This window comes from Capricornis sumatraensis, chromosome 12, assembly GCF_032405125.1.
Source record: "Capricornis sumatraensis isolate serow.1 chromosome 12, serow.2, whole genome shotgun sequence".
Classification (NCBI taxonomy): Eukaryota; Metazoa; Chordata; class Mammalia; order Artiodactyla; family Bovidae; genus Capricornis; species Capricornis sumatraensis.
The window spans coordinates 12,217,513-12,236,253 of NC_091080.1; the positions used below are offsets into that span (position 1 = coordinate 12,217,513).

General features: G+C 41.9%; 1 protein-coding gene across 4 annotated transcripts in view; it reads left to right on the forward strand.

Moving 5' to 3' along the window:
- DIAPH3 (diaphanous related formin 3) overlaps positions 1-18,741 on the forward strand; it is a 563,626-nt gene that overhangs the window by 11,611 nt on the left and 533,274 nt on the right. The window lies entirely within an intron of this gene.

Consider the following 18,741-nt stretch of genomic DNA (forward strand, 5'->3'; position numbering starts at 1 on the left):
TTGGGATATGCTCAGGTATCTGTGGTCTGTGTCAGACCTTCAAGGAAAAGATAGTAAGTAACCTGTCCAAAACTCATCAAAGAAATTATTGCTAATTCTAAGCCATTAAAGATGTTAAAAAGAAAAGTGTATGCTTTTTTTGGAGATGAGGTGTAGAATTTCTTAAAACTCGAAGGAAGATATTGATATGTGGATTGATCTAATTGTAAGATACATAATGTTACATTTATTTTTCCAATTTATTGTGAGGTATCTTTCCAGGATGTGGGGGACTTTTTCCTGTGGTCACTGCATTTTGCTGAGGCAGGCTGTTTATTTGGGTGTCATAAAAATGAAACTTTGTTAACATTCAGTTTTTAACCAGGATTTGCAAATTGGTGACATTAATTATGGATTGTACTATGGTATTAAACTGTTGCTGTTTACCAAAACTTTGGATGGAATGCAATTCAAGTGACAATTACAATTCATTTCTAATGAAAAATTTGACAGCCTGAGAAATGAACATGAAAAATAGAATGCACATAATCTGTATTCAGAAATCCAATGTGACAGTTTCATTTCTTTGTAAAAAGTGAGAGTTTCCATTAAAACTATGTTCTCACTGCACTCACCTCTCTTCTGAGGGTATTATTTTGCTCTTACTGATATCTCGAGCTTGTTTTCAGTTGCTATGTGCATATGTTTGTAAGCTTTTGGAAGTCATTTTCTCTCTTGGTGGTGCCTGATACAGGCTTAAGCTTACAATGTGAACACTTGGTTAATTGAAAATCTATGCAAAACTGTTCTTGTAATCTTATACCGCCTGATTCACTAATCTATTCATGATTAATTTACATTTAAATGTTATCAATATACCTTTAATGTCTATTTTCTTTTCTCTAAAAGATTGCAGTGGGGGTGGGTGAGGGCATGTATGTGTGTGCTTAGTCGCTCGATTGTGTCTGACTCTTTGCGATGCCATGGATTATAGCCCACCAGGCCCCTCTGTCCATGGGATTTTCCGGGCAAAAGTTCCAGAGTGGATTGCCATTTCCTACATGAAAGGATCTTCTTGACCAGGGATCGAATCCATGTCCCCTTTGCAGGTGGATTCTTTACCACTAACACCACCTGGGAGGGCATGCAGAGACTACTTGAAACATATCTGGGTCATTGGAGGACTGAGCCTGCTGACTCAGGTTCTCCAGGGGCCTGTGTTAGAGAGGCTTGGGTTATATGTCCTTGGGTGAATTAGCTTCTGTGCCTCAGTTAACTTGTCTGTAAAATGGAATAGATAGTCATAGTATTGTGAGGATTAGTCGAGGTGATGCATGTTATTATAATAGCTTGAGCACAAAACTAGCAGTTAATACATGACAGCTGTTATTACAGCTCTTTCTGGAATTGCCATGGGATTAGGGCCCAATAAACTAGTTGAAAGTTAAAAATATCCTAAGTCAAAAGTGCATGGACTATGCTTAACCTGCTGAGCATCATAGCTTAGCTTAGGCTACTTCGTGCTTGGAACATTACGTTGGCTTATAGTCAAGCAAACTCATCTAGCAGAAAGCCTGTTCTGTGATGAAGTGTTGAATGTATCTTGTCACAGATTGAACAGTGTTCTGAAGGTGGTAGACAGGCTGGTCGTCCGGTCTGGAGTGGTTGCGCCCCCTGTGACCATGTGGGTGACGGGGCTGCAGCCTCCTGCCTGCCCAGCATCGGGAGAGGACCCTGCACCTGTCGCTAGCCTAGGAAGGGCCAGAATTTAACATCTGGAGAACAGTGTGTAGTGAGTAAGTATAGGTTTTGCGTCGTTGTGAAGTCACCCCTTTCTAGGTGGGAGACTGTAGTTGTATTATTTTGAGTCTTTCCCAGACCCCAGAGTTGGGGAGATTTCCGCCTCTGCAGTGTCGGACATCCTGAAGGGCAGGTGACCAGATCTCAGTCACTGACGGCGTCTTGACCTTTCTCCGCTGCTCACCTCCCTCCACCCTTCTTCTCCCGTTCCTGGTGTCCAGGGACCCGACCTCAATTCCAGTGGGGACACGTAAAGAGCTTGGTCCCTGGATGCATTCCGCTCCTTTCTGTTCCATCGAGACCTTCGTCTTCTGCCCTTGCCGCTCTTTCTTTCTCTGTCAGCCTCCTGCTGATGGCATTTGCTCCACACTCTACAGAAGTAACCCAGGACTCTTTTTGAACTAGGATGCCTTCACATTCCTTGCCTCTTCAAACCTGATATAACAGGGAGTATCAATAAATAAAAGAGCACTGGCCTCCGTGTCCACTTGCTTCCTGTCTCCAGGCCTGGAGCGACCTGACAGGCTTCTCAGTGATGGACCCATGCTCTGTGGCCTGGGGGAGACCCCGCCAGCCCTGCAGACTACAGCCTTAGACATCGGGACTCTGTGGAACTACTGATTGGCAGGGCCTTCAGCCTGTCGGTCACAGTCATCATCACTGGCACCGCTGTCTGGTGGACTGACACTCCTTTAATCGCTTACTACAGTGCTTTGAAGCAGGACTCTCACGACCCTGGTGTTACACTTGATGGGACGGAGGCGAGGAGAGAGGTGTGGGCCATCCTGAGGTGTGGCCGGGGACGGAGCCTGTGGGTGGCACGCAGCCAGACGGGCCAGGGCCCGGGCTTTGAGCTAGCTTTCTGGCTGCTGCTGTTGCTTAGTTGCCCAGTTGTGTCTGATTCTTTTTCGACCCCATGGATTGAGATTTTTCCAGGCAAGAATACTGGTGTGGGTTGCCATTTCCTTTCTCCAGGGGATCTTCCTGACCCAGGGATTGAACCCACATCTCCTGCCTATGTCTCCTGCATCGCAAGCCTGTATCAGCAGGATTTGACTGCTGAGCCACTGGAAGGCCCCACTTTCTGGTTACGTCCTTTTTTACTTCTCTCAGTGTTTATGCTGAGACTATATTCACTCTTTTTACCTTCTCTATGGGTCTGATTCCTTTTTGTTGTTAACAGTTTTTTAAATTGAAAAAGTAATATATGAACCTCTTAAAAAGCCCAACAATGTAAGAGTTCAGAGTGAAATTCACTGACTCCGTTACATCCTGGTTGAAATTTTCCCCACACAGAAACAGTGATGACTTTCATCATTTTCACTTGGATGCTTTACTGATACTCTGTGTGTGTGCGTAGCTCCCACTTGGAGCTGCCCTGGCACAGCATTTGCTGAAACGGCCATAGAGAATGTTTCTCCTGCCTCTCTACACTCAGCCTTGACACCTTCAGAGAGAAGATAAAGGCTATATTGCTTGAACCGGCTTAATTTCCTGCTGTTGCACCAACAATCTGTATCTGCAACTCTTTCTCCTTTCTTTTCCAGTATCTGTAGAAGTGTCAGGTTAAACCTTTTGCCCCTGATCTTGATCCAGTTCCATTGCAAGAGGTTGTTTCACTCTTCACAGGTCCCGTCTGATTAAAATGCTCAGGTATCTTCTGCCCTGAAAGAAAAAGCAGGAGCAAAACCAAACACCCTCCCTCTCCCAACTTTCCCGTGACCCAGACACCTCTCTATACCATGCTCTGTTTCCTTCCCTTATAGCCAAATTCTGTGAATTCGTTGTTTTCATTTATTCTGTAAATGTTTGAAGGGCACAGTTGGGTACAGTTTGGTCCCTGACTTCAGGAGGCTTGCACTCAGTCTGTCATGGAGATGGTGGGCAGTATTACCAGGGAGCCCATGTTGTGTCGTTTTTAAGAACTTATACTCTGAAGTTAACCTGGGTTTAAGTCCTGGCTCTGAAGTTGGTAGTTCTGTGACCTTGGGAAATTACTTTTGTTACTGTTGTTTATTTATTCATCTATGAGGTGGGAACAGTAGTACCTGTATTATAGTTAGACATGATGTTTCAATGTTATATTGAGGGTTAACACATAAGTACTAAACAGCTCTCAGCTCATTGGTCCTGTCATGATGGCATTAGCCAAGGGTAGAGAGCGCTCGTAAAGGGGGCATTCAGACACCTCCCACAGGCTTCTCAACTTGTGCTTCTGTCTTTCCACTAAAATTTGGCAGGTCAACAACTGCCAACCCAGTGGCTGGTCTTCATCTTCAGTTCAGTTCAGTTCAGTTGCTCAGTAGTGTTCGACCCTTTGTGACCCCATGGACTCCAGCACACTAGGCCTCCCTGTCCTTCACCAACTCGCAGAGTCTACCCAAACTCATGTCCATGGAGTCAGTGATGCCATCCAACCATCTCATCCTCTGTCGTCCCCTTCTCCTTCTGCCTTCAATCTTTCCCAGCATCAGGGTCTTTACAAATGAGTCAGTTCCTTGCATCAGGTGGCCAAAGTATTGGAGCTTCATCTTATTAGACTTAAGAGTATGAGCACTGGCCCATCATTTCTTCAAATCTTTGCTCTAGCATGTTCTTCTCTTCTAATGTTTGCTTATCTATCTTCCTACCCTCTTGGTGTTCCAAGTACTCTCTCTCTGATCTTTTACTCTTTTTGACTTGAGATTTCCTTCCAGCATGGATTCATTCATTTCACTAGCTGCCTAGTGATACGGGAGTCTACCTGTGTCAGTGCTGTTCAGTACAGCTTTCGGTGATGGTGGAGCTTTCTGTTCTGCTGTGTCCAGTTTGATATTCACTAGTCATATGTGGCTAATGCTATTAGAGGGCTGATTTTTAATTTGATTTAGTTGGAATTAACTTTTGAAATAGCCATATGTGACAAATGGCTAATGCCGTACTTTGACCCACATTCAGGGACTGCCTGTGGCCTCAGAGTCTTTATTTGTAGGTCACACTGCCTTCCAGTGATGTGACAGTTTGTTCCTACTGCATAACTTGCGCATCTTGTTCAGGCAGAGATGATACACTTTCACAGCCTCTGAAGCTGCTCTCAGCGATGGGTTTTTGAGTGAAATGCCATCAATGATAACTGAAACAGGCTTGGGATCACATCTGTTAGAATGGCTGTCATCAAGGAAAGAGAGAGCAAGTGTTGGTGAGGATGGGGAGGAAAGGGAACCCTTGCGCACTCTTGCAGGGAATGTAAGCTGGTTCAGCCTCTAAGGAAAACAGTATGGAGGTTTTTCAGAAGTTAAAAATAGGACTATTATATGACTCATCAATCCCAGCTGTGAGTATATATCTAAAATACATGAAAACTGAACCTCCAAAAGGTACCTGTGATGCTTGCCTGGTGGTCTAGATTGGTCAAGAATCTGCTTGCCAATGCAGGGGACATGGATTCAATCCCTGACCTGGGAAGGTTCTACATGCCGCGGAACAGCTGAGCCCGGGGCCACAACTACTGCACCCTTGCTCTCAAGCTTGCGAACTACAGCTAATAAACCTGTGTGCCTAGAACCCATGCTCCCCAAGAGAAGCCCATTGGAGTGAGAAATACATGCTCTGCAACTAGAGAGTAGCCCCCACTTGCCTCAATTAGTGAAAAACCCGCATGGAGCAACAAAACCTAGCACAGCCAAAAAAAAAACCTGTCTGGATTCCTATGCTTATTGCAGCATTATTCACAGGAGCCAAGATCTGGAAGCAACCTCAGTGCCCATCCACGGGTGAACGGATAAAGAAGATATGGTACGCACTGAATATATACAGTGGAATTCAGTTCATCCTGTAGAAAGACATGCTGCTGTTTGTGACAACATGGTTGGACCTTGAGGGCATTATGCTAAGTGAGAAAAGCCTGAGGGAGAAAGACAAATGCTGTATGATATTACCTATATGTAGAATCTGAAAAACAGAGTAGGGGAATGTGTTAAAGGAGATTAACTTTGGAGAGATGAATTAAAGGATATAAACTTATAATTAGAAGATAGGTTCTGGAAATCTAATGTACAGCACGGTGATTATAGTCAACAATGGTGTATCATAAAATCAGAGTTGCTCAGAGATTAGATCTTAATGTTCTCAGCATTAAAAAGATGATAATTATGTGATGTGATAAAAGTGTTAGCTAAAGCTACTGTGGCAGTCATATTGCAAAATATAAATGTATCAGTGAACATGTTGTATACTTAAAGTTACACAATATTATATGTAATGGTCCCATCACTTCGTGGGAAATAGATGGGGAAACAGTGGAAACAGTGTCAGACTTTATTTTTGGGGGCTCCAGAATCACTGCAGATGGTGACTGCAGCCATGAAATTAAAAGACTCTTACTCCTTGGAAGAAAAGTTATGACCAACCTAGATAGCATATTCAAAAGCAGAGACATTACTTTGCCAACAAAGGTCTGTCTAGTCAAGGCTATGGTTTTTCCTGTGGTCATGGATGGATGTGAGAGTTGGACTATGAAGAAAGCTGAGCATCAAAGAATTGATGCTTTTGAACCTGTGGTGTTGGAGAAGACTTGAGAGTCCCTTGGACTGCAAGGAGATCCAACCAATCTGTTCTGAAGGAGATCAGCCCTGGGATTTCTTTGGAAGGAATGATGCTGAAGCTGAAACTCCAGTACTTTGGCCACCTCATGCAAAGAGTTGACTCATTGGAAAAGACTCTGATGCTGGGAGGGATTGGAGGCAGAAGGAGAAGGGGACGACAGAGGATGAGATGGCTGGATGGCATCACGGACTCGATGGACGTGAGTCTGAGTGAACTCCGGGAGTTGGTGATGGACAGGGAGGCCTGGCGTGCTGAGATTCATGGGATCGCAGAGTCGGACACAACTGAGCGACTGAACTGAACTGAACTGAACTGAACTGGATATTAAAAAAAGCAGGTACAGTAGATTTATCTTCATATCCTCACAGGAGCGACAGTAATCAGTCATTTGCTCTGGGTTATTATGATCACTGGGGGACTTCCGTGCCTGTGGCTGTCAGCTGTTGACTCCCCCATAACCCTTGCTGACTTGTTAGTGTGCTTGAATGGTGCGGTAATCAATATAAAACTATGTGCTTTCAGAAGTCCTTTACAAATATACTTGGGTTATTACTAGAGAGTCATTACTAAAGTCTCCTTGGCTTTGTTGGAGGATTGCCAATGCAGTTTAGGCTGCAATTGCTTGATCTTACAGCTTGACTATAGAAGTTGTGTTCAAAACCCAAATTGTGACATAGAATGTTATGTGTTGGAATGTGGCTGTGTCATCATGTAACACAGTGTACATTTGATACAGTATTGGAGTGCTCTGCATCTAATCTCATTCATGAATTTCTGTCTCCAAATATCTCAAATTTCTTTGGATAAGAAGTGCAATGAAGAATATTAAGGTGAGGAACCCATGTGTTTCAGCACGTGTAGCACTGGAAGGATAGTTACTTATATTATTTTTTGAATAGTGGAAAAGGGAAATAAGTGACCTAGGTTATTTATTTTTTCCTCTGAAACCTATTGAATTGTAAACTCCTTTGAGGGCAGATGCTATGTTTTATAGGTATTTATATACCAGACCGGACATGATGTCTTTCTAGCTTGCGTTCATGCTGAGTCACTTCAGTCGTGTCCAACTGTTTGCGACCCTGGGGACCATGGCCCGCCAGGCTCCTCTGTGCACGGGATTCTCCAGGCAAGAGTACTGGAGAGGCTGCCGCGTCCTCCTTCAGGAGGTCTTCTGAGCCTGCATCTCTTGGATCTCCAGCGTTGGCAGGCAGGCTCTTCACCACTGGCACTATGTGGGAAGCCCCTTGCTATCTTAGATGCTCAGGAGTGACATCTTGCTTGGCTAGCATTTCTAAAAGAAGTGTCAAGTGTAACCACATCTTATATATAGTACTGGACTGTATGTAAGAGCTGGAATTGTGCTCTTTTTCTCCCTTCTTGAGACGTCAAATTTGTAAATAGGCAATAATCTTTTTGACTCATTTTAAGTAACAAACCAATTTAGAAGTAGTAATAAAAAGTAGTAATCAAATTATGCAAGAAAACTTAGTGGTGATTTAAAATGTTATTTAAAAAAGTTGAAACTTATCAATAATTTAAAGGAAATTTTCTTTAATTAGACTTGTGTGTGTATGTATTTTAATGATATTTTGAAATGTGGATATTTTTGTGGCTTATGTTTAGTCTTATTTGGAAGCACATGGTATATAAGACATGTACTAAACTGTAAATTCTATGAATAACAAAAAATATTTATTACATTTCTATTTTCACTTAAGCAGCTTTAAAAAATAAAAGGGAAACTCCCTAGCAAAACATATATTTTTGCATATATATGTTATAAACATAAAATTGACTAAACATAAAATTTAGTCAATTTTCAGAAATTACAATCCTCCCAGCTTCTTATATTCACTCACCTCAAATTTCAAGATGAAACTTTTTAGTCAGTATTATAACACTTAATAACTGTCCAGTTGGAATTATGCTTGTCTTTCTTGCTAAGATTTTATCTTCAATTTCTTTGCCTCATAAACGACTCAAACTGCTTTATTTCTATGGGTCTTCCTAGGTTTGGGACGGCGAAGACTGAGGGAAGGGAAAGGGAGAGCTCTGAGCCTGGGTTTGGGTCTCATTGACCAAGACTCCGTTCTCAGACTGGCCACTCTGGTAGATCACTCTTGTGACAGTCAGTTTCCTGATCAGTGAGATGGGAATTCGCTGGTGGCTCAGTGGTGAAAGAATCTGCCTGCAATGCAGCAGACACAGGTTCGATCCCTTGATTGGGAAGATCCTATGGGGTAGGAAATGGCAACCCACTCCAATTTTCTTGCCTGTGAAATCCCATGGACAGAGGAGCCTGGTGGGCTACAGTCCATGGGGTCACAAAGAATCAGACACGACTTAGTGACTAAACCAAGGTGAGATAATGGCTAATTTGTAAGATTGTTGGGTGTGTTAGTAGTTACAGTAAGGCTCACTAAGTGTTGCTAGGAATGGTGATGTGCGGTAGGCTTTATCATATGGCCTTCATTTTGCAATCTTGGTTTCTGTCTCAGTCAAGGCCTTTTTTGGGCTTAAAGGCACATACACGATCTAGTTTAGGCTTAGAAAGAGCAATTGTAAAGAGGCACGGGCCTGTCCCTGGGATCAAGAACAGCGAGTTTAGCTGTTCCTCTCTTGAACTGGAGCTGAGAGCTGAAAGCTGGCAGCTTCCCTTTGCTGGGATCATGCTGTCCCCTGTTGCCTCCTAAGAGGCGTCTGTTCCACTCTTGTGTGTCTGCATTGTGTTGCTTCTACTGCTTTGGTTTTCACACAGCTAATCCCAGAGGCTCACAGTCTTAGGTGTATGTGACGCTCTCAGTCCTGATTTTCACATCTGAATCCCAAGTCCGGATTTCTGGGAGAGTGAGGGTTTGATTGGCTTTGCTTGAGCTCTGCTTACTCAGCTGTGGCAGGGCTGCCTTTCAAAGAACAGGAGGACTGCCAGTCCCCCCTCTGATACAGAGAAAGGGTTGCGTGCTTGAGACATATAAACCACCAGATGCCTGCTTTAGCTGCACCTGTGGGACTTTGCAGATTCCTTGCTGCTAGGCACCGAAAGACAGAGTTCGTAATAGTTTGCCCACTTTAGTGGTTTCTAGCAATGGTTATTTACTAGAGTCACCAGGAGAAGCTCAAGTACTTATGACAGGCCCTATCTTTGGGTATTTTGATTCAGTTGCTTTGGGATATTACTCAGGCATTTGTATTAGGCAAAGAAAACAAAAACTCTAAACCATTGGCTTAATATCTTCCCTGCACTGTGGTATAAAGATAAGGGAAACAAGTTTCCTGACATATTTAAGAAAAGAGAAAAAAGATATACACATGATCTGCCAGATAGTGATTGTAAATGAAAGAGCCATGGACGACAAGGTGGAGCCACCAGTTCTTGACGATACTGACGGTTCACCCCACCGCCCCCCCCTCCCCCGTACTGTAAATGTGTATGTGCGTTACCGACTCAGTCTGTTTGCTTCCCTCACATCTTATTCTCCCCTAAAGCTGTCAGTGTCCTGAGGCCCAGGCAGCAGGCTGGCTTTAGGGATGGTGCTGAGAAACTGCTGCTGATTGGAATTCTCAGCCCCAAAGAAAAATGACAGCATGTGAGAGACGCTGGCAGCTGAAAGGAGGGTGGTTTAATACCATTAACACTCAGCTAAACCTGAGAAACCTGTATGCAGGTCAAGAAGCAACAGTTAGAACCAGACATGGAACAGTGGACTGGTGCCACATTGGGAAAGGAGTGTATCAAGGCTGTGTATTGTCATCCTGCTTATTTAACTTCTGTGCAGAGGACATCATGAGAAATGCTGGACTGGAAGAAACACAAGCTGGAATCAAGATTGCCGGGAGAAATATCAATAACCTCAGATATACAGATGACACCACCCTTATGGCAGAAAGCAAAGAGGAACTGAAGAGCCTCTTGAGGAGGGTGAAAAAACTGGCTTAAAACTCAACATTCAGAAGATGAAGATCATGGCATCCGGTCCCATCACTTCATGGCAAATAGATGGGGAAACAATGGAAGCAGTGACAGACTTTATTTTCCTGGGCTCCAAAATCACTGTGATGGTGACTGCACTCATGAAATTAAAAGACACTTGCTCCTTGGAAGAAAAGCTATGACCAACCTAGACAGCATGTTAAAAAGCAGAGACATCACTTTGCCGACAGACGTCCATCTAGTCAAAGCTATGGTTTTTCCATAGTCATATATGGATGTGAGAGTTGGACTATAAAGAAAGCTGAGCATCAAAGAATTGATGCTTTTGAACTGTGGTGTTGGAGAAGACTCCTGAGAGTTCCTTGGACTGCAAGGAGATCCAACCAGTCCGTCCTAAAGGAAATCAGTCCTGAATATTCATTGGAAGGACTGATGCTGATGTTGAAGGTCCAGTCCTTGGCCACCTGATGCGAAGAGCTGATTCGTTGGAAAGGGGGAGAAAGGGACGGCAGAGGATGAGGTGGTTGGATGTCTTCATCGACTCAGTGGGCATGAGTCTGAGCTAGCTGCAGGAAGTGGTGAAGGACAGGGAAGCCTGGCATGCTGCAGTCCATGGGGTCACAAGTAGGTGGACACACCTGAGGTACTGAACAACAACAGAAGCGGAGTTGCTGATAAAGTGGAGTCAACTCACTTACTGTTTATGTTGATACTTTTAGCATGTTGTGATACTTAAGCATTTGTAACTGTTGCATTAGGAGAATGAAGGCCCTCATCCTCTAGATGACCTGGTTGGGATCTGCCCCTCTTCCTCTTCTCCGATTTGATTCCTGTCACTGCAGCTGTGCTGGCTCTCCTTTGAACACTAGATGGGCTGTCTCCTAATCGCCTTTGTTCCAGCTGCTCTTTTATCTGAAGTACTTTCCCCTCTTGTCTACATAGCTACCTCCTTAGTCCACTTCCAGTCTGCTCAGATGCTGCCTTCTCAGTCAGTCTTATGCTCACTCCAGTTCCTCCTTTTAAGACTGCATCCTACAAACCTTCCCACTCTACTTTCTGGGCCTGCCTTCTTCCCTTGAAGAACTTTTCATTTTTAGCAGAGCTCTCATCACCTTTTAACATCTTCTGTAGCTTCCTGTGTTTGTTGTCTGTTTCCCCAGTGGAAGGTGAGCTTCTCTAGGACAGAAATCTTTGTTTTACTGATGGATCCCTTGCCAGTAACGTAGTAATATTTAATAAATATTTGTTGAATGAATGAATGTTTTAGGAATCTCCTTCTGTGAGGGTAAATTTTGCCCTACCAGTTTTCCCTAAATCATGGCTAAAACTTATTTCTGCTTTAGTTTTAGATCATTATTAAATATTTGCATGTTAATTAGCAAGTATTTACACAAATATAATTAGTATATAATTAGCAAATATAATTAGCATACAATAGAGACTCTGCCTTTTCTCCCTGTCAGCGTTAAGCACTTCTGTTGTGGTGCTTGTCCCACTGTCTTGCATTTGGTTATTCACTCACTGATCCTTTGGTTGTAAACTTGTAAGGACAGGGATTGGGTCCTCTTTATATTTACTGTAGTGTCTTGGACATGTTGGGAGCCTAATTGTATTGTGTAGTAGCAAAAAAAAAAAGGATTACGGGACTAGATTGAAAAATCATGTCTTATTTCTTATACTTTGTTATCTTGTCTTTATTTGCATTAAGAAGTTATCAAGTGAGTGGTATTTACCTTAGCTTTCTCAAGATGGCATGGGATCATTTACATTTACAATAAGGAACAAAGATAGATTTCTTTTATTTCTGACATTAATAAGTGTCATAAAGTAGAAAAATAAAGCTAAGTCAATATATTATTGTTGCCACAGAAATTGAATTTATGTCAAAAGGATTTGTGCTTGTGATGTAGTGATTCGTATATTTTTCTTGAAATTAAGTCTCTAGCAGGTGACAGCATCAATAATTCGCAAAACCAAGGAGCCTTTTGAGATAGGTTAATTTGTATACGTGGATTAGAAAACAAATGAATAATGTGCTTAATGTATTCTGACATATTTAAAAATATGCACCGAGAAACTCAGCCTATTAAAAAGGCTGTTCACAGTATTTATTAGATTTTTATCCTTCTTTTGCTGTCTCATACATAACGTTTTTATTTAAAAAGGAACTAATCTATATTTTCTGCTTGGTGTGAAAAGTATTATCCATAGTAATTAAAAACCTTTTCTCATTAAAAAATAAATATGCTCATTCTAGACAACTGAGGAAATACAGAAAAAAATATTAAAAAAAAAAGTGCCAAATCCCACAATTCAGATAGATAAGATTAACAATGGTTCCTGTCTGATTTTTTTCCCATAAGTGTATATATTAACAAAGTTAGAATTATATTGCAAATGCAATTTTACTTCAACTTTGTTTCCTGTAACATTACATTATAAGCATTTTCCCTATGGCAGAACTGTAATCTATTTACTCTTTCCCATATTCTGAGTTTTAGGCTGATTGCAATTCTGGTTATCTAAAATAACACTGTAGTGATATATATGTTTGTATATAAGAATACTTGATTGTATTTCTTATTCTCTCTGTAGATTCTAGAAATAGAATCACTAGGTTAAAGAATAACTACTAGTAGAATTCTTAGTTTGAACATTGGATTTATTTGACCAAAATTGTTCTCTAAGGTTTAACCAAATTTATTTTCTTTATGGTGATGCTAGAATGTAAACAAATAAAATCCTTCTCAAATAATAGATGCACTGATGCTTGGTACATATGAGCCTCAGGAATATCCAGTCTAAGTTTGTGTCTTGTGCGTGACATCTAAGAGATGAGGCAGGCTCAGAAATAACCTAGTAGTTGGATAAGCTTCAGGCTGATCCTGGAATCTCTGGGACCATTTAAAATCTTCCTACAGCCAATACCCAGCCTTCTTCAGGTGATGTAAAAGGTTTTTGGTTCTCATGACCTGGAACACGACCTACTTGTAAAGGGGCTCAGAGGTTTGAATTGTCTTTTCCTGGACCCATTAGAGAAGAGTTTCTGATCGGGTAGTTTAGGTGAAAGAAATTGGAACAGCTGAAGAGAATATCTTAAAATAGATATGAAACCTGTGTTCCTAGGATTAGTCATTAGGTTTTCCCTTTGAAGGAAGAGGAACACTAGAATTCTGCTAGAATAAAACATAACTTGTAAGGTGTTCAGCCCCTGTGATGTGTAATCCAGGTGAGAGTGCCAAGCAGCGATTTGAGAATTGCTTTTTCTGGAGAGGTAGTTGTTTTCTCGCAGTTATGTGGCAGACTTTTGATCCTTTTGAAAACCTTGTGCCCTCTTAGAAATGAATCTTTTCTTTTCACATGTGTAAATGGTTGAATGATGCCTCCTCCTGAAAGATGGTCTTTTACAAAGAAGAAGTTATGGAGAAGGCAGGTCTGGCTTCCTAGAGGGTAGGAGTGCTGAAGCCATAGATAATGGACAATAGACAGGTGTTTATTGTCCTGAAATAGGCAGAATTACAGTTTTGAGTAAAGGAACAGATGAAGGTGCTGGTGAGCTTTTTCTGCTTCTCACCTGTTCTAACATCGCCTAACTCACTTTCTTCTACCTCAAACTACAAAAGTGACCACATGAACAGTGAGGTGACTGAGGTGCTTCACTTTGTAGTACCATAGAGCCAGCTCTGCTCTTGTCCTCAGGGCTGGGGAAGTTTCAGTGTTATTTTTGAACCCTGCTGAGATATTGGAGCCCTTGAAGAACGATATTTTCTAGGTGTATCGTGTGGTTCCTGGGAGATGACCCTTAGGTTTATCCACAGGTGTGTCTAGTGTCACGGTTGCTAGTGGTAGCGTTTCGCATTTTTATACTCTACAATTAGCATTGATATCAAAATAAAGACAGGTGTGTGTGTGGACCAGAAATGTTACTAGGTTAAAATACATTTTCATTACTGGTTTAGTGGAAGGGAATGATCTGGACTTTAAAAAAAAATTTGGGCAGATTGTGATTAAGAGAGGGTTGAGTTGGGCCCTTTGCCCTCAAGGTGTAACTTTGTTGGGTTGGTCAGAACCTGTCACCCATTTTATCAAGAAAAATAGTGTCGTGTTGTGGTTTGATATAATAAACAATCTTTGATTCTTAGGTACTAAATATATGCTTATGAGACTGAATTATCTTACCTTAGAAAGAGATTAAGTATTTGAATAAATAATGCAATTGGCAATTAATCCTGCACCCAGAGATTGTTCAGTTTTCTTAAATCAGTGCTAATGGGTGCCTTCAGGGACTGTCCCCAACTACTGACTCCCTGTCTCTCACTTCTCTGAAATCATTTGCTGCTTCTCTGCACCCTTCTGTTCATTTGTTTTAAATGGGCCATGGGACAGGTGTTGGTCTGCATGCCGCCCTGGGGATGTTTAATGCAGATGGTGGTGGAGTGGGGTCCTGGGCTCACTGCAGCAGTGTTCTCTTGGGTCCCGAAGTGTGCAGGATCCCAGGCCCCACCCTAGACCTGTGCTACCAGGACCTTCACCTGCGAGGCCTGTCACCTGCTTTTACAAAGCAAGTCTTGGTGTGTTTCTTGTGCACACTAACAAGCTGAAAACCAGCTGGTCTGGACGGTCAAATTTATCAGAATTGGATCTGAGTCACTTGTGTTTGAAGACTTCAGTCTTACAGTTTTCCTCTTGTTGGTAATTTCTCATAAGGAGCCAAGTAAGCGGTATAAACTTAATAGAACTAATTGCAACAGCTTGTTTCCACGCTCTGACTCTGCTGACAGTGATCCGAGCCTGCTAGCTTGATGCCTGGTGGGCCTTCATGTGTCTGAGGACATCAGTAGACAGATCCCTTGCTCCCTGCTAACCCACAAGTGCCAACCAATGAAAGAAAATGTAAAATTTGCTAAGAGGCTTGAGCTACAGTTTAGAATCTTTTTCTCATTGCATATGAACCTCAGAGGTTTGTATGTTGCTTTGTATTATATCATTTATTTGGTCTTTGTTACTTGTTAACTAAGTTGGTAGAAGGACTGTTCTTCATACCTCTTGATATTGACAGCGTTTTGCACAGTACTCTGAAAGCTGTAGATCTGGTTTTTGACAGCATGTGCTGTCTTCAATAAGGTTTTGATGCCTTGCTTAAATGGGAATATAGAAGCCTGTGTTCTGTGTTTCTGTGTCCCCACCCCCCCGCTCCAGCTTTTTGATTCTTACATTCTTTTGAAGAAAAATATTTAAAGACTTGTTCTCTCTTTCAATTTCAGAGTGATCCTGTTGACTATTCATCCTAGGAGCTGTCGTTAGTAGAAGGCCTGTCTTTATGCAGAGCTGCTTGCTTTTTAGGGAGAAATAGAATTAGCAATTTGAGATGCATCAGCCCGCAGGAAGATGGGTGAGGTTTGGCTGGGGAAGAGACCCCCAGTGTGCAAGTACAGCACCTTAACCAGTTACCGGTGGTCCTGGTTTCAGAGTTATTTGTATTTTGACATTATCACCACTTTTGTTTTTATCCCATGGTTGTAAAGCATTGACACTTATAGAATCATAGGCCAGATAATAGAACTAAAGGTCATAAAGCCACATCTAGGTGTAAATGCCTTAATAGGTCTAACATTCTGTACTTTTAACTTTATTCCCCCACTCCCGCAGACACAACCCTAATGTTGCTATCAGGTTGTTATTTTTTAAAGTATTCCTATTCGATTTCATTTACTAGTGGTTTTATGTTTCTGTTTCCTTTCTGGTGTGGATGTCAGCAAATTCTGCTCGTAGACTGAATTGATGGGGCCGTTCCTGTTTTCGCCATCAGACAGCGTAGTCAGGGCATGCTGGTAGCTATGAAACAGAAATACTTCTTCATTTCTTTAAGTGTCTTGGTTAACCAGACATTGAAACAGTATTTTATGTACTAGTATAAGAGCAATAATATAATAAAGTTTATTTTTTTAAATTAAGGATGTCACCCTTGTAGTTTTGTATCTACAGAAGCAAGGCCAGAACTCCACAGTTATTTGAGGCTTTTATGTCATTCTGTCCCCCTTCTCTCTCAACTTTTTTAGAAGTCTGTAATCTAAACAGGTAGGACTTTGACATAACCTAAATTTTATAATAAACTTGAATTAATAATTGATTTTCAGAGATCCTACAAAAGATGCCACTTGATCTAACCTGTATATTTTTTCACTAAATATTTAGTATTTCTCCTCCTCCACCCCTTACCATGTTTGAAATGGACTGTGATTAGACAATTAAGTTTTTAGGAGAAATTACTCACCTTTCTATCTACTCAGAGTTTTTAGAGCTAGCTTGTCTTTGGTGGTTTGTTTCAGATTGCATGTTGGCTGTATAAATAGCTATATAATCTCTGTTTGCTGTAAGCTGAATCTTGAAGTAGAGCTTATTCTGTCTTTACTGTTTTGATGTAGCAACCAACACTTTCAGATGCGTTTTCTTTAAGTCAGCATCTCTCGTCCTGTCATGGGCCCTGGAACTTGCTGCCGTCGTGCCTACTGGCTTCTCCTGCTGGAGGGAGAATGGATAGATCAATGTGTTCCAGGAGAGACGGAATCATGAACCTGACCTGAACTTCTTGCTTGTCTCTCAGGCTGTTAAACTTCCCCTTCCCATGCTTTGACTTTTCTTACTTTTCTATGTAAACCTTATAATTCTGTTGTAATACATCACATGTTCTTTTTTGTGAAAGATTGTCTGTAATAGTTTGTAATTGGACTTATAGGCATGCTTGTATAGTTTTTGAAGAACAGGCCAAGCATTTTACAAATTAATTGAGTTGCTAGACCCTCAATGAAATAGTTTAACGACATTGAAAAAACTATTACCAAAAAATGAATCCTTATGTGTCTTGTTTCTATTCAAGAGAGACTATTTTTCTGAAAGTTAGGAGTCCAACTCTAGTTTAAAAGGCTGTCCTATTTTTAGGTCTTTGAAGGTAGATAAAAATATTCCTCTTCTTTATTTACATGTTCTGAATTTTACATCGTGTAACCTATATTCTTTACATTTTCTGTATAATACTTTATCTTCTGTGCAGTTTTTAGTTCATAAATCTTGCATAGGTCATAGTCTCGTTTCTCTTAAAATTGTTTGTATGCTTCCGTTGTTTTTCTCTCTCTCCTTTAACGTCACTTTATGGCATTTTCCTCAGACAACTCACACTGGCATTTTGGGATTAATAATTTGTGTCAGTAACAGTTTTTCACTGTCTTAGGACATACTCTCCCAAATAGGACTTCAGCATAATGCTTTTTCATTAGCCTCCTTTTCAAGCCTTAGGCCGCTTAGAATGCTGTTGTATCAGAAGTTGGCTCTATTCCTTTTTTCTTCTCAGATGAACTTGAAAGGATCCATTTCAGGTGTGATGTGAGTTGCGATTGGGCTGATACTTCTAGTTGGAGAATGAGAGAGCTGTATGTTTAACCAAGGGCTTCCCAGGTGGCGCTAGTTGTAAAGAACCCTGCTGCCAATGCAGGAGACATAAAAGACATGGGTTGGATTCCTCCTGCGGGAAGATTCCCTGCAGGAGATCATAGCAGCCCACTCCAGCATCCTTGCCTGGAGAATCTAATGCACAGAGGAGACCGACGGGCTGTGGTCCATAGGATCGCAGAGAGTCGGACATGGCTGAAGCTACTGATGACACACACATGTGGTTAACCAAGTACTGTTGGCTGGAAGCCTCTGATGGCGGGAGGGCACACATACAGCTGGCAGTTAGAGGAGGGGACCCCACACAAGCTTGCCTCTGCTCCTTTCTATGCAAACTCAGGAGCCGGGTGGACCTAAGTTTAATTCTAGTCCTGGTCTCTGGGCCAAGACTGTGGCCTCTTCGCGCCTCAGGGCTACTCCCGCTTGCACGGGCCCCTGTGCGTGCTTGTTAATTTCAATGCTGAAGTTGTAGTGATTGACTAAATTCTACAGCCCAGGCTTCAACATTACTCTTTCATTAATCCAGTATTACTGCTAGTTTGCTCCTAGTTGAGAATATATGGTCTGCTGATCCGGCAGTTCAGTCTGGAGCCTAGTGGTGTGCTCACCTGTCCGGCTGTGTTCTCGCTGGTGTACACTCAACTCATGCTGGGCCCCTTCCATCCCCGTTTCTCCTGCTCTATGAGAAAGAGCATCTCTGAAAGGGAGAAGAGTCTAGGGTAGTGATTTATGCTGTACAGATTTTCAGTCTGAATTGTCATTGAGAATAGATTCATGAGCATAACAGTGAATTCTACTATGTACAAGTGTGAATGATAAATTTCATTCTGTCAATAAATGTTGAATTTACCTACGTGCCACTTATTCCATTAGATGATGAAGTGTTAGTTGCTCAGTCGTGTCCGACTCTTTGCTACCCCATGGACTATAACTGACAAGGCTCCTCTGTCCATGGGATTTTCCAGGCGAGAATGCCAGAGTGGGTTGCCATTTCCAGCTCC